Here is a 25,693-nt window from a genome sequence, read left to right on the forward strand (position 1 = left end):
GCATTGGAGATGGAAATGGCAACCCACTCCAGTGTTCTTGCCTGGAGAATCCCAGGGATGGGGAAGCCTCGTGGGCTGCCATCTATGGGGTCGCACAGAGTCGGACACGACTGAAGCGACTTAGCAGTAGCAGCCCTCGTGCCTTGAGGATGTATTTTCCTGCTATTTGCTAACTAAAACTGAGCTGTGACATGGAGTTGTAACACTGATCTGTCTAAGAGCTATAACACGGTCTGTTCGAGACCCGAGAGCTGTAACACAGTCTGTCCAAGAACTGTGACGCACCGAGGGCTTTAATGTCTGTCACTTCAAATCTTTGTTGTGACGAGACAGAACCGAGGAGATTACGCTCGCCTGACATAATTACAACTTACATGATCTATTTTGGGTTGAATTGTCTTCTCCAAAATGCTTATGTTGAAATTCTAATCCCTAGTACCTTATAATGTGACCTTATTGGAAAACAGGCTCTTCACAGAGATAATCAAGTTAAAATGAGATCATTAGGGTAGGCCCTAATTTGATATAAGTGGTGTCCTTAATAAAAAGGCAAATCTGGACATTGAGATATGAGTAGAGGGAAGAGAATGTGAAGAGATAAGGAGAAGATAATTAGCTACAAACCAAGGAGAGAGGCCTGGAAGAGATGCTTCCCTCTCCATTTCAGAAGGAATGAACCCTGCTTCTACCTTGCTGCTGAAATCATGCAACTCAGATTGGTACTTGTAGCTAGCCAAAACCCAGACTGGGATTTGAACCCATAGCCTTTTAACTGAGATCACATAAGGTCTCAGAACTTAATGAAGCTCAAGTTCTTGATGTCTCATTGTAGAAAGAATTCAGTGGGAGACAAAGTAATAGGTAAGAAGTGAATTTATTTAGAGAGAAACATGCTTTAGAGACAAAGCGTGGGCCATCTCAGAAAGTGCAAATGACACGAGGGTGTACAGGTTCTTATAGGGGTGAGTAATTTCATAGGCTAATGAGTGGGAGGACTTTTCTAGCTATTTTGGGGAAGGAGTTGGGATTTCCAGGAATTGGGCCCCTGTCAGCATTTTGACCTTCATGGTTGGCCTTGAAACTGTGATGGCACCTGTCGGAGTGTCATTTAGCTTGCTGATGTATTACAGTGAGCCTATACTGAGGCCCAGAGTCTAGTGGAAATTGACTTGTCTGCCATCTTGGACCCTTTTGGTTTTAATCAGTTTATGTTGTGTCCTCAGGCTATGCCATTCTTTCAGAGGTTGTGCCCTGCCCCCTTCCCTCCTTTTATCAAATCAACTGTGAGATGATAAATTTCTGTCCTTTAAGCCTCCTGGCCTGTGGTACTTTGTTGTGGCAGCCTAGCAAATGAATATAATGTCATAAAAGACAAATGTACTGTGAGAGAAAATCATGGAATTGAGGGGTGCAAATATAGTTAAGATTTTGGGGTTTACAAAGGGCTCCTGGAAGAAGTGATATGGAACCTGAAGCCTGAGGTGTCCCTATTGCCTCTTTCATCCCCACTCTCACCATATCACCTCTTGCTCACTCGACTCCAGCCACACCAGCCCTGTTGCTATTCTTTGAACACACAGGGATGTTAACATTCAGGGTCTCTACTCTAGCTGTTCCCTCTCCTAAAACACTCTCCCCCCGCCCCAAAATATTCTCTAAATTTCACCACCTCCCTCAAGTTTTGGCTCAAGTATCCAACTTCTCAATGAGGCCTTCCATCCCCTTGTCCACCATGTCCATTATCATGAGGCCTGCCATTACTGTGTCCATTGTACTTAAAATGGTAGCTTGGCTTACAATCTCCCTCTCTTGTGCAGAACCCCCAAATCTCCTTTCCTTGCTGAACCTCTCTATTTTTATTCCAGAGCACCTATCCTCTAACATGCTAGATCACTTATTCATTTATTTTGTTCATTGTTTACAATGTTGATCTATGGTTAGAATTTAAGTTCCACAGGTGCAGTGATTTTTGTCTGTTTTGCTTGGAATACTTGGAATACTTGGAATACCCAGAACAGTACCTGATGTGAAGCGGGCATGGAATAATACATAGTTGTTAAATGAATCTATGAATAAGGCCTGTGGGGAGTCAGGAAGAGTGTTTGAGGCAGAAGAATGTGCATACATACTGGCCCAGATGCAAGAAAGAGGTCAGGGTGCTCATGGATCAGAAGAAAGGGTGGGTAGCCAAGGGAAGAGTGATGAGACTTGACACTGGAGAGCAGGCAGGAGCCAGATCTGTGGACATCTGTGATTCTTAGGAATTGTTTTCCTTATACTGGGTTATGATCAATTTTCTTTCAGATACTACTCCTGGTCTTACTTCCCTAACTTGGAGTAACATCAAAAATTTTTTTTAACTTATGGTGGCTCATTAGATATTTGAAAGTTAAATATCATGATCACTTTCCACCTCTGAGTATTCTCCAATTGCTTTGGCAGGGTGTCTTAAAAAAAGGTTAATAAAAACAAATTTATTTATTACTCACACAGGATTTAATTCAGTGTTTTTGATTGGCAGGAGGCGCATCTCCAAGTAATAATTCAGAGACCAGACTCCTTTCACTTTATGGCTCTGCTTTCCTCAACAGTTGGCTTCTGTGTTCACCACGGAAGGAGAAAGAGCATGAAGAATGGCACATGGGAGGTTATTAGGGGCCAAGTCTGGAGGAGTGTTACATCATTTACATCCAGATTCCATTGGCTAGAACTCAGTGCATGGCCACATTGAACAACAAAGATGGCTGGAACAAGTGATCTAGCTGTGTGTCCTGGAAGAGGTACTAGGTTTTGTGATCGGCCAGCAATCTCTGAAAAACGTGTTTCTTGGATTAAGCCTCATCCTCCCTGGCCTGATTCTTTTCCAACAAGGGTAGCTTTTGAATCTTCCCACCCTCAAGTCACTCCCCTCTTCTTATACATTGATTTTTCAGTGTTTCTCTGAAAATGCATAGCATTCAGGAGTTGTCTGAGCTGGATAGATGTGGTAGATGAGGCTGCTAACTCTTAGGCTCTCTGGACCTCAGGACCTAGGAGGGGTGTTAGGGGTCCCTTTCCTTTCCATTTCTTCTCCCTCTCTGCCTGCTCAGAGAGGTTTCATGGACCCTTTTCCTGAAAGAGACATCTCCCTTTCCACCCCACCCCCCACCACTCATACATATTTAGAGATGATAAATGGCACTGCTTATAGCATGGGCTTCAGCATCTGATAGACCTGGGTTGGAGTTCTGCCCCCTCCCCTTTCTTACTATCTGTATGACTTTGAGCAAGTATCTTAAACTCTTTAAACTGCAATTTCCTGCTCTGTAAGATGGAGGTGGTGGTGATGGTAGTGATACTGATGGTGATGGTGGTGATGATGGTAGTGATAATGATGGAGGTGGTGGTGATGGTAGTGATAATGATGGAGGTGGTGATGATGGTATAGTGATAATGATGGAGGTGGTGGTGATGGTAGTGATACTGATGGTGATGGTGGTGATGATGGTAGTGATACTGATGGTGATGGTGGTGATGATGGTAGTGATAATGATGGAGGTGGTGATGATACTGATGGTGATGGTGGTGACACAGGATTTCTGTGATGAGTCACTGAAATAATTGACTTAAAATGCTAGCATAGAGCCCGGCACATGGTCAAGGGCTCAGTAAGTAGGGGCTGATAATGATGACAATAGTTAACAACTTTCTCCTCTAGCCAAACAGACCTACTCAGTGTTTTTCAAATAGTTCTTATTTCCTTCTGTTATATGTTTGTTCTCAGTTTTCCATCAGCCATGCTATTCTTACCTCTCCTCTGTCAACCCAGATCTTCTCCTTAGATTTCTTCTTCTCAGCTTCTCCTTAGATGTCTAACTTTCTATCTTCCTAACTCAAAACTACACAGCTGCTATACCTTGTCTTTATTGAGAAATGAATGACAAGAGTATATACTGAAGAGTTAGGGAAAATATATGGTGTAGGCTTTGCCCGAACCCCTTTCTCCTCTCACCTAGAAGCTACTGAAAATGTTTTATTCATGAGACTGAGCCCGGGCTTCCCAATCCTTCTCTGATGCAAACTCAAGACTCCCTCTGTTTGCTGAGAGAGCAGCCAGCACAGACAATTTTATGGTCTGACAGGCTGTTTGCAGAGTATATTTGGCGAGTCATTTTCTGTTTTCCAAAACTAATTAGAGATGGATAAATTTAAATGGTGGTAGAAGCCAACAATAAAACATTATGTCCTCATTAGCTGAAATAATCCTGTGGCTTCCCTTCTTATATGAAGGATCTTGACCCAGAAAAATTTGGTTCAGGCTGAGTGGTGTGCTGGAGCTGGTGCCTGCTTGCATGAGCCAATTGCATGCATCCCTTCCCAGCTCCATGTTCAGTGACATTGCCTCAGTGCCTTGGAATTGGCTCTGGTGGGAGTATTGAAAATGGGAAATTGGCAAGTGCTATAAATCAGGTCTCCACCCCAAGCTTGTTAAACAGGTACCCACACCCCACAGCTCCTGCTGTCATACAGGGACCAGGTCCAGCTCTCTTTGAGGCTTGCACATATAAACCATGAAGTGCCAGGCATTGTTTTGATTCATAAAGTGCCTTTGGAAATAGTTTTTCTCCTCTTGGGCCCCAAGGCTTCTGTGAGTGTCTGATAGAGGACTTTGCTTTGGTGAAAGAGGTTGGACATTGGAAGCAGAGGCTGGGGATGGTGGTTTCCCTAGCAACCAGGTCAGGGAGTGGGACTGGAGAGGCATTTTTTAGAGACACACTTCTCCCATTGCAACGTGCAGGTGAATCACCTGGGCATCTTGTTAAAATGCAGATTCTGATTCAGTAGGTCTCAGCTAGTCCTGATATGCGTCATTTCTAATAAGCTCCCAGGTGGTGTCAGCGATGCCATGCACCATTCCATGAGTAACAGTGTTGATCCTGGACAGAGAAACCTAAAACTTTGCAAAAACTCAGCATATGTTAAGTCCACCAAAAGCCAAGGACTGTTGCTTCTGCTCCAGCCTCAGACTTGCCAGTTTAGAGGGAGAGAGAGTGTTTTAACTGTAGAAGCACCAGTGCAGAATTAAGCAGAGCTGGGTTAAATCATCTCTACCAGATAATATGACTTCATCCAATTACTAACCTTTCCTGAGTCTCAGTTTCCTAAGCTGTAAAATGGGGCCATGACTTCATGGGATGGTTATGAGACTTCACGGAGAGAAAGCAGGAAAAGGGTTTACTGTAGGCTCTGCACTACTGCCCCTGGCTTCCCTATTTGTTTCAAGCCCAAGATCAAACAACTTTATTTGGCAAAACCCCACCATTTTAGCCTAAAGTGTAATTTTTTAAATTATGAGAATTAATACTTACTGTTGCATAATTACAATTTTTTAATTGTAAAAAAGACAGTAAAGATACCATGTTCCCCCTACCTAGTGATCACACAGTTGACATTTTGATATATTTCCTTCCAGGCTTTTTATGTATTTTTTGTTTTACAACAAAAATGGGATGATATTCAACACATTGTTTTCTAACTTACTTTTTTAATTTGTAAGAAATTTTTATTTTATATTGGAGTCTAGTTGATTAACAATCTGCTTTTTAGTTTAAAAATATGCCTTTGGTAGGTTTTCATGTCTGTAGGCAGAAAAGAAATTGAAATTGCTCAGTCATGTGCAACTCTGTGCGATCCCAAGGACTGCAGCCCACCAGGCTCCTCTGTCCATGGAATTCTCTAGGCAAGAATACTGGAGTGGGTTGCCATTTCCTTCTCCAGGGGCCCTTCCTGACACAGGGATCTGTAGGCAGAGATCGCTATTATAATTTTAATGGCTGTACATTGAAGCAGCCTTCTAAAGACTGGTGACAAAATCTGCCTATTGGATTCAGTTCACTTTTCAGAAGGAACGTGCCAGGCTGTGGGAGAAGCTTCCTGGAGTCTTCGTTTTGGTCTCTGCTGGAGTCTGGATCTCTTAACACCTCTGCATAACTTAGCGTGAAGAAGGTCAAAAGTCACAATGTTCTGGACTTCAGGGAACCCCAGCTAAATCCAGAGGGAGAGTAGGAGCTCCTCTCACAGAGAACCCCAAATCAGTTGTGATCCAAGGACAAATCTGAGACTAGGGAATAACCACAGAATCTGTAGTGATGGAGCTGTAGATCAAGTCACAGAATGAAAAATATCAGTGAAGGAAATGCCTCAGGACTCAGGAGATAATGTATTCAATTCTCTGCATCCTCTTTTCCCAGCAGGCACTCTGGATGTTTTAACCAGGTCTCCCTAAGAGCAGCTCTTCATGACCCTTTCAAATGCTGAAAGCTACTGTGGGGAGGAAGGCATTTGTTTATCCATTCATCCGTTTAGTCTGTGAAGGTTTTCTGAGCTCCTATTATGTACCAAACACTTTTCTGGGTCCGGAATGTTATGGTGAACAGAATAAACAAAATTCCTGCTCTGACAAATGGTGCTTTAGAATCTGGGACGTAGCATACACCTCAGTCTAGTTCAGTTCAGTTCATTTCAGTCGTGTCTGACTCTTTGTGACTCCATGGCATACACCTAATTATTAATAAAACCAGGATGACTCTAGCCGGCAGTAAGTTCAAGGAAGGGAATGAAACAGGGTACCGTGGTGGAGAGTCACTGGGGCTGTTTAGACAGGATAATCAGGGCAGGCTTCTCTGAGGAGGGGGTCTTTCAGCTGTGCTTTGAAGGACTGGAGGATTTATTTTGAACCAGAGTCTGCTGCTGCCTCACAAGCTATGTTTTTGGAGACTAATCCTCTTGGCAGGGGCAAAGCCTTGGAGTGTTCCAAGTGTGGGTGTGCCTTTTAAACTCTGTCTTTTCTCCAGATAAGCCTATTCTGTTCTTTTAGCTGTTGGTCATGTGAACCAATTTAGATCCACTCAGAATCCTTCTCTATCAACTACAGAGATCTGTCTGTCTTTCTATCTATCCGTCCATCCATCTGTCTGTCCATCTGTTTGTCTATCTATCTATTCGTCTATCTATTCACTCATCTATCCATCTATCTATCTTTCTATCTATATAAATCTGATACCCAAAATGAAGCATTGTGTGTGACCACAAAGGATTATATTATGCCCTTTGTACTGGACTGTGCATTTTTTTTCATGCTGCTAAAGTAATAAGAATTTTTTTTTTTCAGTTGGATACATCACATTGTTTTCTTAATTGAGCTTGCAGTCAAATAAATCACCCAAGTCCTTTATACATGTTGTAACTTCTGCTATGGAATTCTGGAAAGTAAATGCAGAGGCTTATATTTATTTGTATTTAAATTCAATCTTGTTAGTTTTAGCCTAATTTTTCAAGCTAGTCTCTGTATTTTTGTTTCCTGGTTCTGTCAGTCAATATTTTTCATTCCTTTAGCAGTTTATTTGGGAGGCTAAATGAGAAACCTGGGTAAGAGATGATGGCCGTTTGGCCTACAGTGGTAGGAATGGAAACAGAAGGATGAGGATAGATTCAGGATATATTTGGAGGTTGGAGGAGGTAAGAAGAAGAGAGGAACCAAGTGTCAAGTCCTGGGCCTGAGCTATAGGACCATTATGGTAGAACTAACTGAAATATGTAAGAATGTTAAACATTGAATGTGTGTATCACTCCCCGCCAAATTCTTATGTTGAAACCCTATCCCCCAGTGTGATGGTACTAGGAAGTGAGGTCTTTGGGAGGTGATCAGGATTAACATGAGTGGGGAGTCCACATGATGGGATTAGTGCCCTCAAGAGTCACGAGAGAACTTGCTTCCTCTTGCTCTTTGCCACTTGATGGTGTAATGAGACAGTCTACAACCCATGAGAGGGCCTTCTCCAGAACCCGACCATACTGGCATCTTGATCTTGGGTTCCCAGCCTCCAGTTCTGTGAGAAAAGAAACATCTTTTCTAAACTAGGCCACCCAGTTTATAGTACTTTGTTATAGCATCCTGAACTGATGAAAACAATTAGATAAGGGTTATTTGGAAGGAAAAATTATTTCACTCAGTGGGATTACAGTAATTTTTATTCTTCTTCCTGTTTTCTGTCTGTCCAAAAATAAAAAAAAAAAAAAAAAAAAAGAAGAAGGAGAAGAGTGGGATGGTTAGTGTTTATTATTAAATTCAGAACAAGGCATGGAGGATGAGGCAAGAGCAGCCCTGTATGTGTACAAAGGAACAGGCATTTTCTTCTTAAACTAGACTCTAGAAACCAGATCTGTATTCCTTGCAAAAGCAGAAATTCAGAGGTGACCCTATTGAGCTACATGAATTTCTGATGGGAATAGAAATGAAAGATGTTCCCAGCCTCTTTCAGCTTTTATCAAATACAAGAACCAGAGGGCATGATCCGAGCTAAGGAAGGATTGAGCCCTGAGGAGTTGTGGAAGGGTGTGTTAACCAGGGAGCTGTTAATCCTTGGAATATACTTATCGAAGGTAGTAATAAAATAGCATAGATGCTTTTAAAATAGATTTTATATTTAGAAAATAGAGAGCTGGGACACAGACATCATTTTTATTGCTAGATTCTCACCTCTGGTTTGCTGTAGGACCTTTGCTGAGAGATTTTCCGTTTAGTCACAGATTCCTAGTGTATTAAAGGGAAGAGACCTCTGAGATCCATCTTGTTGAAGAGTTTTAACCAGGGGTATACATCAGAATCATTTGGTGAGTTAATATTATTTTTTTTTCCAAACACTTATTTATGCCAGGGTTGCTGTTGGGTTAGACACATTATTTTATTTTGTTTTTAAACTAATTTTTAAGTTTTTATACAATTTTTAAAGGTTATATAGTTTATTAAATATAAATAGTATATTTATAGTTATTACAAAATATTGGCCATATTCCCAGTGTTGTGCAATACATCCTTATAGCTTATACCCAGTAGTTTGTGCCTCCTACTTCTCCGTCCCTATGTTGTCCCCCTACTGCCCTCTGGTAACCACTAATGTTCTCTGTATCTGTGAGTCAGCTTCTTTTTTGTTTTATTTTTTTAGATTCCACATATCAGTGATATTATACAGTATTTGTCTTTCTGTGTCTGACTTATTTCACTAAGCATAATGCCCTCAAGGTCCATCCATGTTGTGGCAAATGGCAGAATTCTGTTCTTTTTTATGGTTGAGTAACATTCCATTGTAAGTATGTATGTGTGTGTATATACATATATATAAAATACCTCATCTTCTTTATCCATTCATCTTTTTTTTCAAAAAAAATATGAGTTTAAAATTTATTTATTTATTGACTGTGTGGCACGTGGGATATTTGTTCTACCAGGGATCAAACCTGCCCACCCTGCATTTGAAGCATGGAGTCTTAACCACTGTATAGCCAGGGAAGTCCCTATCCATTTATCTGTTGAAGGACACTTAGGTTGCTTCCATATCTTGCCAACTGTAAATAATGCTGCTATGAACATTGGGGTACATTTATGTTTTTGGATTTAGTGTTTTTGTTTATTTTGGATATATATGCAGAAGTGGGATTGCTGGATCATATAGTAGTTCTATTTTTAGTTTTGTTTTTTTAGAAGCCTCCATATTGTTTTGCACAATGGCTTCACCAAGTTACATTCCTATCAGTAGTATACAAGGGTTCCCTTTTCTCCACATCCTTGCCAACATTTCTTTGTGGTCCTTTTGGGCTTCCCTGGTGACTCAGCTGGTAAAGAATCTGTCTGCCATGTGGGAGACCTGGGTTCGATCCCTGGGTTGGGAAGATCCCCTGGAGAAGGGAACGGTTACCCACTCCAGTATTCTGGCCTGGAGAATTCTCATTGTGGTTTTGATGTGTATTTCCCTGATGATTAGCAGTGTTGAGCTAGGCGCATTATTTTGGAGAAGTTTCCTAAGTCATTTGTCATGTTACTGCCTTTAAGGATCTCTGATCTGGATTAACCCCCTCATCATATAAATGAAGAAGCTAGACTTGGAGAGATTAAGAGATTTGTCTATTGCTCACTGAGAAGTACTGAAATTACTCTGGGAGTCACCATACTCAGTGGAAAAGATATAATAACATGAAGCCACTTAATCAATTTCTGCCATATTTCATTAAACAATTAACAGTTAACTAGCCATAGTAATACCTGTAGATCTGAAAAACAAAGTTAAGTGGAAAAAAAACCAGAATGACATTTATATAAGTTAGAAGCATTTATATAAATTAAAACAACACACAGTTCTGCAATTTACAAACCTGTGTACATATTTAAGGATCTATGTCAAACACATTAGCACATGTGCCCATTGGAGGAGAGATTCTTGGGGATGAAGAAATGAAATGAACAAAATCGAAGAGATTTTGAACAAGAAATGAACAAAAACCATCCTGACTTACATCAAAAGTGTGCTGTGAATTGAGGTACAAGATCTCTCAATTCTCTGCACTCAAATTATTAAAAAAAAATAAACCTATCATCAACATGATTATAGATGAGTGGATTAAAAAAATGTGGTATATTATTCAGCCTTAAAAAGGAATAAAATCTTGACATGCTACTGCATGAATGAATCTTAAAGACAGCATGCTCAGTGAAGTGAGCCAGACACAAAAGGATATTCCACTTCCATGATGTGTCCGAAATAGGCAACTTCATCCAGAGAAAGTAGATTAGAGGTTTCTAGGGTCTACAGGGAGGAGGAAGGGGCAGTTATTACTTAATGGTGATAGGGTTTCTGTTTGGAGTGATGAAAAAGTTTTGGAAATAGATAGTGGTGATGGTTACACAACTTTTGAATGTAATTAAAGCCACTGACATTGTACATTTAGAAACGGCAAGTTTTATGATATATTGTTTTTCCACAATTAAAAAATTAATAACATAATATACCTCAAACCGTTGAATTCTATACTTTGAGTGAATTATATGGTTTGTGAAATATATTATAATAAAGCTGTTAAATTTACAAACATAATTTTCCCTTGCTTTTAATTCCTTCTGTGGAAAAATAGAAGAATTTGAGAGGAGGTGAAGTAATGGTTACTCAGCTGGGTACTATGCATAGTGCAGCAATTAAATTCTTTTCTCTAACATACCATAAATGTTTAGGGTGAGATTCTCTGTTGGACATTTTGACATGTTTCTGGCAATGCAAAAGTTTGACGAGGTTTTGGGGACTGGGAATTTGCTATATAAATAATAGCTGTTATTAAAAATTTTAACTTGGCGTCTACATGGCGCAGGACATTGATGTGCATGTTATTTGAACAAATGTGTGAATAGGTCTGCTTTCCTTCCAGTTGAGCTTTTGGCAGCAAGTGACTATGGCATGTGGACCGTGTGTGGTGTATATAAGATTTAGGTTTTATGCAACAAGAGCATTTGAAAAATGCAGTTGAGAAGGAACAAATACTTGAAGAACTATGAACTATGCTGAAAATGTCCTCCAAATTTTGCTCCAGATTTCCTAAGTCCCCTAAGTTTCTTCTATGTTGGCCACTTACTGCTTTCAGTCCTGAAAAGTTAGTTGAGAAGAGAACTATTTTCTTTCTCAGACCTCTAGTCTTTGGAGAAAAGGACACTTGATAACTTTTTTTTTTGTTTAATTGGCAAGAAAAGTTTAAGTGAGCTCGTTCAACTTTGAAAATAAGTTTTGATTTGTATAGGTTAAGATCAATTCCTACTTCATTTAAACTCTTTCCATCCAATCTTAATTATATCCATGCATCTGGCAGAGACCCATCTTCTGGTCTTGTGAAATTATCATTCCAGCCAAAAGTGTGGGTGAGGGTTGCCATTCCTGGTGACTGACAAAAGAAAGAGCATTTGTCCTAGTGCCTTGCCCAGTGATAAGCTAGGGACTCAGCCACTACCGGTCATTTGCATGCATAGTGGACCATTTCATTAAGAATTTCATTAAGATGGTAATGTTTAATGTTTCCTGGGAAAAATGAGTTTTTGGCTTGTTCAATTATATAATTAAAGTCAGAGAATTAGGGGAGATTGCAAACTGCTTGCATAATGTGGGTAAGTGTAATGATAAAACTTGTAAATAAGTTCAAAAGAATTGAGCTCTGCACGAATCCTGATGCTGAATCAGATTAGGAGGGTGAGCGTGTAGAAAATGTGGACTGAAAAGTTAACTAGAGTTTAACACTGGTGTCTACTAGCTGAGCTCCTTGCTCTCGGGGTCCTCTCTGGGAGGTAAATGGTAGAATTAGATCAGAACTAGGGACTGGCTTCTCTGGTTCTAGAAAGTTCCAGGAACACATTTCTTCACTTTTTCCATAGGCATTAATTTCCTGTGTCAGAATTAAAAAAAACAACAACCAACAACAAAGGCACAGGTTTGTAAGCTTTCTTAACTGGTAGTCAGGGTGTCTTTCTTTCCTTGCTTTGATGGTGACATAGTGCTTATCCTCTTCCTGCATTTCTTCTAGTCTGTAAAACAGGAAGTTCCATTCTTTTGAAAGAATAAGGAAGGCTGTTTCTGTTCTTTCTTTGATCTCTTCACTTACTTTTTCTAAGGAAGGAAAAGTGATTTAGTGGTTTAGTGGGGTCAAGCTAACTTTCCTGAAGAATTAGGGAGTTGGGAAAATTTAATATTGCTGTACTACATATGCTTTGTATGGAAATATTGGACATTCCTGTTCCTTAAGAATACTCCCTAAGACACATGTACCTACAGTGATTTCAACCTCCTCTTTCTCTTTCATTTCACTGCTCTTCTCTAAAAAGAAAATTTCCTTTCACTTTATTATGCAGAACAATTATTATGCTTCTAAACTTGGCTCTGAGTTTTCTTTGCAAAGGCCCAGAAACTGCTCTTTTTCTGCCTTTGCCACATCCCTCAAATCCTATGTCAGCAAGATAGTTTAGTGCAGTCTGTGTGAATTTGGCCTACATGTGTGTGTTCCTAAAGGTTGGTGTGGCCCTAACCTAGGAAATCTAACACTCATGGAGAAGGAACAAGAGAAACACAATAGAGGCTTGTCTCTGATCTCTTTTAAAGCTAGCTTTTAAAAGTCAAATATCAGTAGATTACCCACATTCTTGTAAAATGTGTGTTTTTATCAGTTCCAAGGCCCCATTTTATTTTATTTTTAAAGTTTTATTTATTTTTTAATTGAAGGATAATTGCTCTACAGAATTTTGTTGTTTTCTGTCAAGCATCAACATGAATCAGCCATAGGGCTCCATTTTAAACAGAAAGCTTTAGGGTTCTGGAGGAACACAAAAAGGGCAAACATTGGTCTGAATTTTTGCGTCTTAGGCTTTATTGAATTTTAACATCTGGAACATGTCATGAGTGTCAAAACGAAGAGAGTCTCAAGCCTCGTTTAAAGAATCATCCAGACTCCTGTTTAGTGCTTGTTTTCCTCTGCCTGCTGTGCTTCATGTAAGTTGCCTCATGTGTAAATAGGTCCCAGCTCCTCGGCTCTAAGAGGATTAAGTGAGATAATGTATGTAAAGCACAGAGTGGAGCAATTGATATTTCAGTAAACTAGTTCTTATGAGTGCATTCTAAATAACGTTTACATTAAAAAAAAAGAACAAGATTCCCTCTTCCCACTGTGACCTCTGTCAGTTTCACTCTCCTTCTATTATAAGAACAACACAGGGTTTTTAACTGAGAAGAGCTATACTTGCTGCTGATGCAGAAGTGTTCATCTTTTCCAGTATCTTTTTTGTGAGCTTTTGGACTTTCAGGTTGATGTTGACACACAGTTTTTGCTTAGAGCCTACATTTTCTGAAAGGAGTCTACTTATAGGACTATAAGAACTTGTAAAAGTGGTACAGATTCTACTCATGTTTCAAGGGTAAAATGAGAAGCATGTAGGTCTCCCCAGTAACATTTCTGTTTTTTAAGTTTTTAAAGTCAGGACTTTATTTTTTCAAAAAATCTGTTTATTTAATTGGTAGAAAATTGCTTTATAATTTTGTGTTGGTTTCTGCTGTACAACAACACAAATCAGTCATAATTATGTGTGTGTTGTGTGTGTTAGTCACTCAGTTTTGTCTGACTGTTTGTGACCCCATGGACTGTAGCCTGCCAGGCTTCTCTGTCTGTGGACTTCTCCAGGCAAGAATACTAGTGTGGATTGCCATTCCCTTCTCCAGAGGAACTTCCCAACTCAGGGATCAAACCCTGGTCTCCTGCATTGCAGGCGGATCCTTTACCGTTTGAGCTACAGGGAGGTCTGTAGTCATAATTATATATATATGTCCTTTCCCTTCCCTCCCTGGATCCCACTCCTCAAGGTTATCACAAGAGTGTCAGACTGGGCTCCCTGTATTATATGGCAGCTTCCCACTAACTATTTTACACTTGATAGTGTATGTATATCAAGGCTACTTTTTCAGTTTGTCCCACCCTCACCTTCCCCCTCTGTGTTCACAAGTCCATTCTCTAGTAGGTTCATTAGTACCATTTTTCTAGATTCCATATACATGTGTTAATACAGGATATTAGTTTTTCTCTTTCAGTTTTTGTTTTTGGAAACAAAGATCACTCACTAGACACACAAAGAAAAACAGGAAAGATTCCAGTAAATAAAATTATAAATGAAAGAGGAGACATTATAACCTATACCACAGAAGTACAAATACAAATGACTACTATGAAAAATGGTACACCAATGAACTGGATAACTTAGAAGAAATAATTTCTAAGTAATTCTTAGAAAATTATAACCTACCAAGATTGAATTATGAAGAAGTAGAAAATCTGAACATACCAGTAGTGAGTAAGGAGATTGGATCAATAATCCAAAACCTTTCAATAAAGAAAATCTCAGGACCAGGTGGACAACAATAAGATAAACATGAGCAGTGTGACAGAAGTTGTAACTACTACATTAAAGAAGGTATTTCAGTTCAGTTGCCTACTTCTGGAGACTAACAGGAAGATTTAGTATAGAATTAGTATGAGTATAGAATAATGTGACTTTAATTCCATGTAAGAATTTGGATTTTTTTTCTTTTTTGAAAACAAGAATTATCTATTTATTTGGCTGTGTTGGGTGTTAGTTGTGGCATGCAGTATCTTTAGTTGCAGCATGTGGGATCTAGTTCCCTGGCCAGGGCTTGAACCTGAGCTCCCTGATTTGGGAGCATGGAATCTCAGCCACTGGACCACTTGAGAAGTTCCCCTAGTCTTTCCTTCTAATGTTAATCTTCCACTTGGATGGATAAAGGTGGTATTTAGATATTATTTTGATGATACTATCCAAAGTTAATATTTAAAGAGATAAAGATGATACTTTTATTTATTAAAATCATGCTTGAGCTGTAATAATAACCAAATCTAGATGATTACTGTGTCTGTCCAAAAGCACTTTAGAGTGAACCCAATGAAAGCTATTAATAAATTGGATAGAAAAGTTAGTGATTTAATCAATTGAAGACAATTATTACTTTAGAGTAAATAGAAAAAAAAAGTTCTCATGAATAGTACTAAAATCTAGCACCTGGTCTTTACTGAGGTAAAAATATGTCTTTGAGACTGTACCACATACACACTGAAACTAACATGGCAGCTTTCTGTAACAGTGCATTGATGTCCCCTCTGTACTGTGGTTTTGGTTGTTGCAGAGTGATTTTTCTTTGAGAACACAAGCTTGTATAGCAAATCAAATTATGTGTGAAGTTTAGACATCCCTAGGACTTTCTAAAACAAGTATAGCAATAAAGAATGTTTCAGTTCAGTTCAGTCGCTCAGTTGTGTCTGACTCTTTGTGACCCCATGAACCGCAGCACGACAGGCCTCCCTGTCCATCACCAATTCCCGGAGTTCACCCAAACTCATGTCCATCAAGTCGCTGATGCCATCCAGGCATCTCATCCTCTGTCGTCCCCTTCTCCTCCTGCCCTCAATCTTTCCCAGCATCAGGGTCTTTTCCAATGAGTCAGCTCTTCGCATGAGGTGGCCAAAGTATTGGAGTTTCAGCTTCAGCATCAGTCCTTCCAGTGAACACCCAGGACTGATCTCCTCTAGGATGGACTGGCTGGATCTCCTTGCAGTCCAAGGGACTCTCAAGAGTCTTCTCCAACACCACAGTTCAAAAGCATCAATTCTTCTGTGCTCAGCTTTCTTTATAGTCCAACTCACACATCCATACATGACCCCTGGAAAAACCATACCCTTGACTAGATGGACCTTTGTTGGCAAAGTAATGTCTCTGCTTTTTAATATGCTGTCTAGGTTGGTCATAACTTTCTTTCCAAGGAGTAAGTGTCTTTTAATTTCATGGCTGCAATCACCATCTGCAGTGATTTTAGACCCCAAAAAAATAAAGTCAGTCACTGTTTCCACTGTTTCCCCATCTATTTCCCATAAAGTGATGGGACCGGATGCCATGATCTTAGTTTCCTGAATGTTGAGCTTTAAGCCAACTTTTTCACTTTCCTTGTTCACTTTCATCAAGAGGCTCTTTAGTTCCTCTTCACTTTCTGCCATAAGGGTGGTGTCATCTGCATATCTGAGGTTATTGATATTTCTTCCGGCAATCTTGATTCCAGCTTGTGCTTCTTCCAGCCCAGCATTTCTCATGATGTACTCTGCATATAAGTTAAATAAGCAGGGTGACAATATACAGCCTTGACGTACTCCTTTTCCTATTTGGAACCAGTCTGTTATTCCATGTCCCATGTCCCGTTCTAATTGTTGCTTCCTGACCTGCCTATAGGTTTCTCAAGTGGTCTGGTATGCCCATCTCTTTCAGACTTTTCCACAGTTTATTGTGATCCACAGTCTATATTGGCAAAGTCAATAAAGCAGAAATAGATGTTTTTCTCTTGCTTTTTCAGTGATCCAGCAGATGTTGGCAATTTGATCTCTGGTTTCTCTGCCTTTTCTAAAACCAGCTTGAACATCTGGAAGTTCATGGTTCATGTATTGCTGAAGCCTGGCGTGGATAATTTTGAGCATTACTTTACTGGTGATAGGAGTAAAGTCTTCTGATGCTGTAAAGAACAATATTGCATAGGAACCTGGAATGTTAGGTCCATGAATCAAGGCAAATGGGAAGTGGTCAAACAGGAAGGAGATGGCAAGAGTGAACACTGACATTCTAGGAATCAGCAAACTAAAATGGACTGGAATGGGTGAATTTAACTCAGATGACCATCATATCTACTACTGTGGGCAGGAATCCCTTAAAAGAAATGCAATATCCATCATAGTCAACAAAAGAGTCTGAAATGCAGTACTTGGATGCAATCTCAAAAATGACAGAATGATCTCTGTTTGTTTTCAAGGCAAGCCATTCAATATCACAGTAATCCAAGTCTATGCCCTGACCAGTAATGCTGAAGAAGCTGAAGTTGAACAGTTTTATGAATACCTACAAGACCTTTTAGAACTAACATCCCCAAAAGATGTGCTTTTCATTATAGGGAACTGGAATGCAAAAGTAGGAAGTCAAGAAACACCTGGAGTAACAGGCAAATTTGGCCTTGGAGAACAGAATGAAGCAGTGCAAAGACTAATAGAATTCTGCCAAGAGAATGCACTGGTCATAGCAAACACCCTCTTCCAACAACACAAGAGAAGACTCTACACATGGACATCACCAGAAGGTCAACACCAAAATGAGATTGATTATATTCTTTGCAGCCAAAGATGGAGAAGCTCTATACAGTCAGCAAAAACAAGACCGGGAGCTGACTATGGCTCAGATCATGAACTCCTTATTGCCAAATTCAGACTTAAATTGAGGAAAGTAGGGAAAACAACTAGACCATTCAGGTATGACCTAAATCAAATCCCTTATGATTATACAGTGGAAGTGAGAAATAGATTTAAGGGACTAGATCTGATAGACACAGTGCCTGATGAACTATGGACGGAGGTTTGTGACTTTGTACAAGAGACAGGGATCAAGACCATCCCCATGGAAAAGAAATGCAAAAAAGCAAAATGGCTGTCTGAGGAAGCCTTACAAATAGCTATGAAAAGAGGAGAAGTGAAAAGCAAAGGAGAAAAGGAAAGATATTCCCATTTGAATGTAGAGTTCCAAAGAATAGCAGGGAGAGATAAAAAAGCGTTCCTCAGTGATCAATGCAAAGAAATAGAGGAAAACAACAGAATGGGAAAGACTAGAGATCTCTTCAAGAAAATTAGAGATACCAAGGGAACATTTCATGCAAAGATGGGCTCGATAAAGGACGGCAATGGTATGGACCTAAGAGAAGTAGAAGATATTAAGAAGAGGTGGCAAGAATACACAGAAGAACTGTGCAAAAAAGATCTTCATGACCCAGATAATCATGATGGTGTGATCACTCACCTAGAGCCAGACATCCTGGAATGTGAAGTCAAGTGGGCCTTAGAAAGCATCACTACAAACAAAGGTAGTGGAGGTGATGGAATTCCAGTTGAGCTATTTCAAATCCTAAAAGATGATGCTGTAAAAGTGTTGCACTCAATATGCCAGCAAATTTGGAAAACTCAACAGTGGCCACAGAACTGGAAAAGGTCAGTTTTCATTCCAATCCCAAAGAAAGGCAATCCCAAAGAATGCTCAAACTACCACACAATTGCACTCATCTCATACACTAGTAAAGTAATGCTCAAAATTCTCCAAGCCAGGCTTCAGCAATATGTGAACCATGAACTTCCATATGTTCAAGTTAGTTTTAGAAAAAGCAGAGGAACCAGAGATCAAATTGCCACCGTCCACTAGATCATCAAAAAAGCAAGAGAATTCCAGAAAAGCATCTATTACTGCTTTATTGACTATGCCAAAGCCTTTGACTGTGTGGATTACAATAAACTGTGGAAAATTCTGAAAGAGATAATACCAGAGCACCTGACCTGCCTCTTGAGAAACCTATAGGCAGGTCAGGAAGCACCAGTTAGAACGGGACATGGAACAACAGACTGGTTCCAAATAGGAAAAGGAGTACGTCAAGGCTGTATATTGTCACCCTGCTTATTTAACTTATATGCAGAGTACATCATGAGAAACGCTGGGTTGGAAGAAGCACAGGCTGCCAGGAGAATCAAGAATCAAGATTGCCGGGAGAAATATCAATAACCTCAGATATGCAGATGACACCACCCTTATGGCAGAAAGTGAAGAGGAACTAAAGAGCCTCTTGATGAAAGTGAACAAGGAGAGTGAAAAAGTTGGCTTGAAGCTCAACATTCAGGAGACTAAGATCATGGCATCCGGTCCCATCACTTCATGGGAAATAGATGGGGAAACATTGGAAACAGTGACTGACTTAATTTTTTTGGGTCCAAAATCACTGCAGATGGTGATTGCAGCCATGAAATTAAAAGACACTTACTCCTTGGAAAGAAAGTTATGACCAACCTAGACAGCATATTAAAAAGCAGAGACATTACTTTGCCAACAAAGGTCCATCTAGTCAAGGGTATGGTTTTTCCAGGGGTCATGTATGGATGTGAGAGTTGGACTGTGAAGAAAGGTGAGTGCTGAAGAATTGATGCTTTTGAACTGTGGTGTTGGAGAAGACTCTTGAGAGTCCCTTGGACTGCAAGGAGATCCAACCAGTCTATCCTAAGGGAGATCTGTCCTGGGTGTTCACTGGAAGGACTGATGCTGAAGCTGAAACTCCAATACTTTGGCCACCTCATGCGAAGAGCTGACTCATTGGAAAAGACCCTGATGCTGGGAGGGATTGGGGGTAGGAGGAGAAGGGGACGACAGAGGATGAGATGCCTGGATGGCATCACTGACTCAATGGACATGAGTTTGAGTAAACTCCGGGAATTGGTGATGGACAGGGAGGCCTGTCGTTCTGTGATTCATGGGGTCACATAGAGTCAGACATGACTGAGCAACTGAACTGAACTGAACTAAATGAGGGAAGCCTGGCGTGCTGCTGTCCATGTGGTTGCAAAGAGTTGGACAGGGCTGAGTGACTGAACTGAACTGAACACTGGTGGGAAAGCATTCATAGACATTTTGTAAATAAAAAAAAAAACCAATTTGTAAATAAATGGGCATGGATATGTTCCAATAAAGCATCATTTACAAAAATAATGTTTGTATTTAGTCAAAGCTATGGTTTTTCCAGTAGTCATGCGTGGATGTGAGAGTTGGACCATCAGGAAGACTGAGCACCAAAGTTGATGTTTTTGAACCGTAGTGTTGGAGAAGTAGTGTTGTAGTGAAGTAGCGTTGTAGTGTTGGACTCTTAAGAGTACCCTGGACAGCAAGGAAATCAAACCATTCCATCCTAAAGGAAATCAGTCCTGAATATTCATTGGAAGGATTGATGCTGAAGCTGAAGTTACAATACTTTGGCCACTTGACGTGAAGAACTGGCTCATGGAAAAGACCCTGATGCTGGGAAAGATTGAAGGTGGGAGGAGAAGGGGAGGACAGAGGATAAGATGGTTGGATTGGCATCACTGACTTGATGGACATGAGTTTGAGCAGGCTCTGGGAGTTGGTGATGGACAGTGAGGCCTGGTATGCCGAAGTCCATGGGGTCGCAAAGAGTTGGACAGGAATGAGTGACTGAACTGAACTGAACTGAATTTAGACCATGGGCTGTAATTTGCTGATTCCTACTCTAAATAATTCCTTCAATTTGCAGGTTGGGAAACTGAGTTGAAACTGTTTTTGAAGACTTAGCATGATGCCTCACATGTAGTATATATTTAACAACTGATACCTATTTTTATTACTTGGAGAGTCTTTCCCATAAAATGACTCCAAGGTAGAAGGTAAGCTGCAAAAGTATTACCAACAATGACAACAGATAATATGTCCTTTGTTTATGTTAAATCTGTATATACACTATGTTCAATTTTTTTTTAATTTGAAGGAAATTTTTCTCTGCTAGGAAGCATTTGGAACCTTTCCTTTTTTGTTTTTAATACAAACTGTTACGTGCTTAGCATGACAATACTTTTCAGAATTTAGGTGTGTCCTTCAGTTCACTATTTCAGTTTCATGTTCTGTTGTTGTTCAGTCACTAAGTGGTGTCCGACTCTTTGCGACCCTGTGGACTGCAGCATGCCAGGCTTCCCTGTCCTTTACTATCTCCCAGAGTTTGTTCACACTCATGTCCACTGAGTCTGTGATGCCATCCAACTATCTCATCCTCTGTTGCTTCCTTCTCCGCATGCCCACAACGTTCTCCTGCCTTCTATGTTCTAAATCCACATATCTCAGGATATTTCCCCAGAATCCTAGGTAGGCACTGAGTTCTCTGTTATTTTAAAATAAGATCTCTTTTCCTCTTTCGTTCCTTTCTTAAAGGAAGTTAAAACATAGACTCTGGAGTGTAGTGTATCATTTTAAGACACAATGAATGCTTCAAAGTGACTGAAAAATTATAGGGCCATTTCTGACTCTTTGCAGTTAATGTAGTGAAATTATACAATTAATGTTTGTAAAGAGTGATGAAATTAAGGAAACAATACCATTCACCATTGCAACAAAAAGAATAAAATACTTAGGAGTATATCTACCTAAAGAAACAAAAGACCTATACATAGAAAACTATAAAACACTGATGAAAGAAATCAAAGAGGACACGAACAGATGGAGAAACATACCGTGTTCATGGATTGGAAGAATCAATATTGTCAAAATGGCTATTCTACCCAAAGCAGTCTATAGATTCAATGCAATCCCTATCAAGCTACCAACGGTATTTTTCACAGAACTAGACCAAAGAATTTCACAATTTGTATGGAAATACAAAAAACCTCGAATAGCCAAAGTAATCTTGAGAAAGAAGAATGGAACTGGAGGAATCAACCTGCCTGACTTCAGACTCTACTACAAAGCCACAGTCATCAAGACAGTGTGGTACTGGCACAAAGACCGAAATATAGACCAATGGAACAGAATAGTAAGCCCAGAGATAAATCCACGAACCTATGGACACCTTATCTTTGACAAAGGAGGCAAGGATATACAATGGAAAAAAGACAACCTCTTTAACAAGTGGTGCTGGGAAAACTGGTCAACCACTTGCAAAAGAATGAAACTAGAACACTTTCTAACACCATACACAAAAATAAACTCAAAATGGATTAAAGACCTAAATGTAAGACCAGAAACTATAAAACTCCTAGAGGAGAACATAGGCAAAACACTCTCCGACATAAATCACAGCAAGATCCTCTATGACCCACCTCCCAGAATATTGGAAATAAAAGCAAAACTAAACAAATGGGATCTAATGAAACTTAAAAGCTTTTGCACTACAAAGGAAACTATAAGTAAGGTGAAAAGACAGCCGTCAGATTGGGAGAAAATAATAACAAATGAAGAAACAGACAAAGGATTAATCTCAAAAATATACAAGCAACTCCTGCAGCTCAATTCCAGAAAAATAAATGACCCAATCAAAAAATGGGCCAGAGAACTAAACAGACATTTCTCCAAAGAAGACATACAGATGGCTAACAAACACATGAAAAGATGCTCAACATCACTCATTATTAGAGAAATGCAAATCAAAACCACAATGAGGTACCATTACACGCCAGTCAGGATGGCTGCTATCCAAAAGTCTACAAGCAATAAATGCTGGAGAGGGTGTGGAGAAAAGGGAACCCTCTTACACTGTTGGTGGGAATGCAAACTAGTACAGCCACTATGGAAAACAGTGTGGAGATTCCTTAAAAAACTGGACATAGAACTGCCATATGACCCAGCAATACCACTTCTGGGCATACACACTGAGGAAACCAGATCTGAAAGAGACACGTGCACCCCAATGTTCATCGCAGCACTGTTTATAATAGCCAGGACATGGAAGCAACCTAGATGCCCATCAGCAGATGAATGGATAAGGAAGCTGTGGTACATATACACCATGGAATATTACTCAGCCGTCAAAAAGAATTCATTTGAACCAGTCCTAATGAGATGGATGAAACTGGAGCCCCTTATACAGAGTGAAGTAAGCCAGAAAGATAAAGAACATTACAGCATACTAACACATATATATGGAATTTAGAAAGATGGTAACGATAACCCTATATGCAAAACAGAAAAAGAGACACAGAAATACAGAATAGACTTTTGAACTCTGTGGGAGAAGGTGAGGGTGGGATGTTTCAAAAGAACAGCATGTATACTATCTATGGTGAAACAGATCACCAGCCCAGGTGGGATGCATGAGACATGTGCTCGGGCCTGGTACACTGGCAAGACCCAGAGGAATCGGGTGGAGAGGGAGGTGGGAGGGGGGATCGGGATGGGGAATAAGTGTAAATCTATGGCTGATTCATATCAATGTATGACAAAACCCACTGAAATGTTGTGAAGTAATTAGCCTCCAACTAATAAAAAAATTAAAAAAAAAAAAAAAGAAAGTTCATCCTCAAAAAAAAAAAAAAAAAAGAGTGATGAAGATGAAAAGCAATATCTGAGTGTTAAATGTTATTACTAAGAAAAGAAGAATCAGAATAACTCTTTTTATGTGTGTCCCTAGCTACCCCATCCTAAACCTTATATGAACATGGAATTTCATAACTTTAACAGTTCTTTTAATAATGTTCAATTAAATATGAAGTTAAGAAAATGAGGTTCACTCATTGTTCCCACTCTGCCTAAGTCAATGTTTTAAGCAACGTATGGGTAATATTTCCTTGCTCCCATGCAGCTGACTGAGCCAATGGTGTGAGAATTTTTTCATGGTGTGTGAAAAAAATGAGATGAGTGGGGCACTGCTGAGAAAAATTGATAGTAAGTACACTTGGTGTACAAAAGATAAAGCTTGGATGGGAATCCTTTGTTGCAGGTGTGTTCTAAATTGTTTTAAGCATTGAGAACTTCCCAGAGAAAAAGCAAGATCTTTTTTTTCAACCCCCTTTAGGTTTTAAGGAAGTCTGACAGTGTGAATTCTGACCAAGCCATAATCATAGAGTGGTTTATGACATTAGTAGTTGAACCTGTGAAGGCCAAAGGCAACAGGTGGGCAGGTACAGTGTTCATAACCAGCATATAGAAATGGTAGTTATTTCATAGTCAAGCTTTCGCTAGATATGACCGTCTCCTCATATCTAATTTTTATTCCCATACAGAAAGAGGTGTTTTTCCAGCTGATATATACTGAACATTCCTATAGTCATTTAAATTATGCATGAGACATGAAGTCTATTTCACTGATCATAATTACAAATCTGACCTGCATTCTTTTGTGATTTGAATGTATCCTCTTGAGTCCAACTCTAAAGATTAATCTATTGTGGTGGGTTCTGCCAAGGCTGTGTAGCCTCAGGGAATGTGGTTGATATTGTTGGTATGAAAATCTTGAAGATATACAATGGGAAAAGCAGAAGTAATTGAGAAGAGGAATCCAAGTTTAGATATTGGTCCTGACACTTGTGACTCAGAACTTATGCTATTTTAGTAGCCATTAGAAAATAGTTGCCATATATTGACAATATTGAAGATACTATTCATTTGTGGACAACTCTTTACTGAATGCCTGTAATGTGGAAGACCCTGTTGTATGGTATAGCAGATATGATGATAAAGTAGGTTTTAGAAACCCAGATATATAAAATGGACTATTATCAAGGTGTTAAGAAGAGGGGAAAGTGACACTGTTTATACTGCCATAGGATTCTTGTCTGATTTATGAAAGAATCTTAGTCTTAATGATTCTTTCCTTACAGTTGGCAGAATACCCTGGGCAGTGGGTTGTTGCAAGAAATCCACAGATTTATACTTTTTCTAGTTTAGTACCACTTTGTTTAAAAAGTATGTTTGTTTTATATTGGAGTATAGTTGATTTACAATGTTGTGTTAGTTTCGGGGGTACAGCAAAGTGATTCTATTATACATATATCTATTCCTTTTCAGATATTTTTCCACATAGGTTATCACAGAATATTGAGTAGAGTTCCCTGTGCTGTACAGTAATTCTTTTTTATTATCTATTTTATGTACTGTTGTCATTGTTGTTTAGTTATTAAGTTGTGTCCAGCTCTTTTGGGACCCCGTGAACTGTAGCCCACCAGGCTCCTTTGTCTGTGGGATTTCCCAGGCAAGAATGCTGGAGTGGGTTGCCATTTCCTTCTCCAGGGGATCTTCCTGACCCAGGGTCGAACCTGCTTGGTAGGTGGATTCTTTACCACTGAGTCACCTAGGAAGCATTTTATATATAGTTGTTTGTGTATGTTAATCCTAACTTCCTACTTTATCCTTCCCCCCAACCTTTTCATATAAGTTTGTTTTCTAAGTCTGTGAGTCTATTTCTGTTCTGTGAATAAGCTCATTTTTTTTAAGATTTCACATATAAATGATACTATATGATACTTGTCCTTCTCTATCTGACTAACCTCACTTAGTATTATATTCTCTAGATCCATCCATGTTGCTGCAAATGGCAGCATTTCATTCTTTTTTATGACTAATATTCCATTGTATATATACACCACATCTTTATCCATTCATCTGTTGATGGACATTTGAGTTGCTTCCATGTCTTGACTATTGTAAATAGTGCTGCAGTGAATGTTGGGGTACATGTATCTTTTCAAAATCTTGTTTTCTGTGGATATATGCCCAGTAGTGGAATTACTGGATCGTATGGTAGCTCTATTTTTAGTTGTTTTGAGGAAACATCAAACTGTTTTCTTTAACAGCTGCACCAATTCCGTTACCATCAACAGCATACAAAGGTTTCCTGTTCTCCACATCCTCTCCATCATTTGTTATTTGTAGACTTTTTGATGATGGCCATTTTGACAAGTGTGAAGTGATATCTCATTGTTTTTATTTGCATTTCTCTAGTAATTAGTGATGTTGACC

General features: G+C 39.5%; 1 long non-coding RNA gene across 1 annotated transcript in view; it reads left to right on the forward strand.

The window, feature by feature from the left end:
- The window catches only part of LOC122700471, a 94,661-nt gene that overhangs the window by 26,024 nt on the left and 42,944 nt on the right, over window positions 1-25,693 (forward strand). The window contains exon 2 of the long non-coding RNA XR_006342779.1: window positions 20,508-20,637. This is a non-coding gene — a long non-coding RNA (uncharacterized LOC122700471). The remainder of the gene's footprint in view (window positions 1-20,507; window positions 20,638-25,693) is intronic.

This window comes from Cervus elaphus, chromosome 9, assembly GCF_910594005.1.
Source record: "Cervus elaphus chromosome 9, mCerEla1.1, whole genome shotgun sequence".
Classification (NCBI taxonomy): domain Eukaryota; kingdom Metazoa; phylum Chordata; class Mammalia; order Artiodactyla; family Cervidae; genus Cervus; species Cervus elaphus.